Source organism: Papaver somniferum, chromosome 7 (assembly GCF_003573695.1).
Source record: "Papaver somniferum cultivar HN1 chromosome 7, ASM357369v1, whole genome shotgun sequence".
NCBI lineage: Eukaryota > Viridiplantae > Streptophyta > Magnoliopsida > Ranunculales > Papaveraceae > Papaver > Papaver somniferum.
Genome location: NC_039364.1, coordinates 32,359,188 through 32,363,364, shown reverse-complemented (window position 1 = coordinate 32,363,364; position 4,177 = coordinate 32,359,188). Strand labels below are relative to the sequence as shown.

At 38.2% G+C, this 4,177-nt stretch overlaps 1 long non-coding RNA gene across 1 annotated transcript; it reads left to right on the top strand.

The window, feature by feature from the left end:
* Positions 1–1,261: 1,261 nt before the first annotated feature.
* LOC113300645 lies at positions 1,262–3,538 on the top strand. Its single transcript, XR_003335861.1, has 3 exons — positions 1,262–2,041; positions 2,147–2,380; positions 2,990–3,538. It is a non-coding gene; the product is annotated as an uncharacterized LOC113300645 (long non-coding RNA).
* The last annotated feature ends 639 nt before the right edge of the window (positions 3,539–4,177 follow it).

Here is a 4,177-nt window from a genome sequence, read left to right as displayed (position 1 = left end):
AGGTTGAATCAACTCTTAGGATGTAAAGGACATCAACTAAGGAATCAAGTGCGTAGAATATTGCGGAGTTCAATAGACGTAAGGAGCGCGGCTGTAACTGGATCACTGTGACGGTGGGTTCGGTCCCATCTACATTCTAGTACGAAGTTATTGGTCGTAGGCTAGTGTCTGTAGCGGCTTAATACAGAACGGTGTTCAAACTGGACTAGGTCCCAGGGTTTTTCTGCAGGTGCAGTTTTCCTCGTTAACAAGATTTCTCTGTGTCTTGCTTTACTTTTATTTTCTGCATTATATTTTATTTTATATAATTAAAGTAAACGCAAGTGGTTCAATAATCAACCTAAACAGTTTTAATTAAAACTGTAGTGAACTTACAAGACTTGTTCTTAGAATTCGTATCTTGAAATATAAATTATAAGATTTGCTCTTGTTGGAATTGGGTTCACGTACCGTTACGGTACTAGGTTACCTTGGATATTGATTTTTGAGATCGTCCAAGAGTTCTTGTATATAATTAGGTTCTCGTATCTGTTGATTGTACAAGAATAATACATATTGTTGAAGGATCATTAAGTTTGTTTACTTCCGATAATTGATGTCCTTAATTGTATTAGGTTTTGTCTCATAGGTCCGAACGAAAAAGTTGGTGGTGTATTTTGGACCCCGCGTATTCAGGTTTTACCTTAATCCAGTAGAGTTTCACTTTTATTTAACATTGGTTAATTTTTGGATTGGGGTAATAAATAAAATATAGTTTTGTTGTGTCTGTTAGAATACGGGCATCCAACTCAAAACCAGTTGGCAATGAGTGGAGAGGCCCTAAGAGATTATAAACCGCAGAATCTTAGATTGCCCAACAATGTGGGACTAATAATCTCAACACGCCCCCTCACGTGTAGCCTCGTTGGGTCTAACACGTGGACAATTAAATCGGGTGACGCGGAGTAAAGGCGCGGTCAATGACTCGTCGCAAATAGCCTTCTCTGATACCATGTTAGAATACGGGCATCCAACTCAAAACCAGTTGGCAATGAGTGGAGAGGCCCTAAGAGATTATAAACCGCAGAATCTTAGATTGCCCAACAATGTGGGACTAATAATCTCAACAGTGTCGTCCATTTTAGGCCAGAATTAGCCTTGTGATCTTATTTTGTCAGTTAGAGATCGCATTTCAACATGATTACCGCACTCTCGTGAATGTATTTCGTCCATTATCAGCGTTCCTTGTGTTTCTGTCACACATTTTAGTAGAGTACCCAAGTAGGTTTTCCTGTACAGGTCGTCCCCCATGAGCTGATATCTCGCAGACAGAGTTGTAGTCCTTCGTGCTTCCAGTGGATCATGTGGAAGTACTTTGTAATTCAAATATTTGAAGATTTTTTTCATCCAGGAACCCTCAATTTCTGATTGTGTCATATTCGAGCTCTAGATTTGCTTTTCTTCAATTCGAGCTTACAGATTGCTGGTCTATCAAGAACTCAAACACTAAATGTTCTTTTACAAGCTCCTGGTATTGCAGATCCCAGTAAAGCTAGTCAATCTGCGTGCCTTACTTTGTTTCTGGCTACCTTCCTGATGCTGACCTTGTCAAAACTCTCAAGTAGCTTGTTTATGAGGTTTCTGTATTGCATATTCGTGGTATTTCTTGATTCAAAATGTCCTCCCACTTGCTTTGAATTTAACCAAGAGTCAGTATAGAGGATAAACTCTTTGAGATTTAGACTTTTAGCATCTAGGATTCCTTGCAGCATTGCTTAGTACTCAACTTAATTATTGATTGGGTTGAAGGCTAGGACGTAAGCTATTTTCTGATGTAATTATGACAACTCCATATCCTCCACCCTGTTCATTTGAAGATCCATCCACAAATATTTTCCCAACTCCTAGGGTGTTCATGGAAGAATCATCAACTAGGTGGTACCTCGGGCTCAGACAGTACTTCTATTTGTCCCTCACATAATTTTAGATCGAAGTTAGGATCGTCAATTGGGAAATCAACTAAAAAAATTTGTCACTGTTTGGCCTTTCACTACTTTCTGTGGTGCGTATCATAATCTGAATTGATTCAGATGGACCCATTTTGCTAATCTCTATGTCTTATTTTCTTTTGACAACTGGGTATTTCGTGATGACTTTCACCTTCCAGGTCGAGAACTATGGTCTTAGTTTGACAAAGGAGAAGCAGATAGCAAAAATAACTTTCTCGAGTTGGGAGTACCTTGTTTATGGTGGTGCCAGAGTTTTGCTGAGGAAATATATTGGCTTCTCTTTGTTGTCTTCTACTCCAACCAGCATTGCACTCGAAGTTGTTGAAGTGTTTGCAATGTAGAGATATAAATCTTCGTCTGGCATTGGCAGAGATAGTATCAGCAGATGAGAGGTAAAATTTTATCGGATCAAAAGCCATTTTGAAATCATGTTTCTTCTGTAGTAGATTAAAGAACGTTCAACATTTATCAAATATTCTAACAATGGACGATTTAAAGTTGTTAGCTTTCTATTCAGTTGCTGGACATCCTTTTTACATGTTGACGCCGACATATCTTATATAGTTTGAGTTTTCATTGGATCGACCTCAATCTCATTCCTGATCACCATGAATCCGAGGAACTTGCCGCTTTGTACACCAAAAACACATCTGGATGGATTAACTTTCATTTTGTATGTTCTTAAAACATCAAAGGTCTTTAGAAGGTCGCCGTGATGGTCAGCTTCTTTCAGACTTTGACGACCATGCCATCTATGTAACATTCTACGGTCTTTCCAATCAGTTCTTCGAAAACTTTGTTGACTAGCCTCTGATAGGTCGAGACTACATTCTTTAGACCGACTGGAATTTCCTTAAAGCAGCACAAGCCTTTATCAGTGATGAATGTTGTGTGCTCTTTGTCAGCTGGATTCATTGGTATCTGGTTGTATCCAGAATATCCATCCATAAAAGATAATCGGTTATACCTTTGGATTAATTTTACCATTCGATCCATGTCAGGAAGCGGGAAGCCATCCTTCGGGCAAGCTTTATTCAAGTTGGCGAAATCGATGCAAACTCGGACTTTCCCATTCTTTTTCATGACAACTACGATGTTAGAGATCCAGACAGGGTATTACCACTCCCTTATTAGGTCTGCATCTAACATTCTTTCAACGTCTGCATTTATTGCATCCTATAGCTTACCTGCATTTACTGCATTGGTAAGTGCATAATTCACATGATTTTAGTGTCGATTATGTTAGAGCATTGCTCGGTCGAACTGACAAGTGTTGATATCTCAAGCTTGTTGCCAAATTTAGTTGATCAAAACTATATATTGAGTTCTATTCTACATTTAGTCAAGTCTCTGATTAGAATAGAAGTGTGTAGTTGAGTACCAGACATCACTACGATCTACCGTTTGAAGGCGAAGATCAACCGAAGCTTTTGGGAAACTTCATAAACAAAAGGCAAGTAAAGACTGAACCACATATTACTCAAGTTTTCACCTTTCTATCTATGAGACAACATTGCATGGCTAAATTGGACTTTACATGCATAGCAGAAATTGCGAGTCAACTTTATCTTGTTAATTTTTCTCGAAATATGTTGACTAAGCTTAACGTTTGTTCATACTTGATGAATTTGGTTAAGAACAATTTATTGTTTATGACCTAAATTATGATTCAAGATTATCATTTGAAAATAGCATGGAACAGTGATATGTGTCATTGATGGTATTCATGAATGTTTCAAATTGATTAATAGAGAGATATAAAACTATTGTAAATCTGGATACATGACACTACACGTACCAGCTTACATACTGGCGCAAACTGTTATAGGTTCGGAGCCGCAGTACATGTACCCATTACACATACCGGCGTAGCTATAGTTCGACAACGACCTTTGGTACACATACCAAGTATGCAAACCCAAAAAGTTCTATTGCTCATGAACCCAGGATGGTACACATACCTAGTATGCATACCGAAAAAGATAATGTTGACTCCTGAACTCGTTTTGTCTTAAGGGTATACAAAGTCGGTACACGTACCATGAAAAAATAACTCACGAACTGGAATTAAGTACTCGTACCAGGTACACGTACTTACCTTGTCGAATATTTTCAGATGCATCAGAAATATTTGTATGACATAATCGCCATTTGAAAAACTCTCTAAAAACACATCTAAGACATATTTG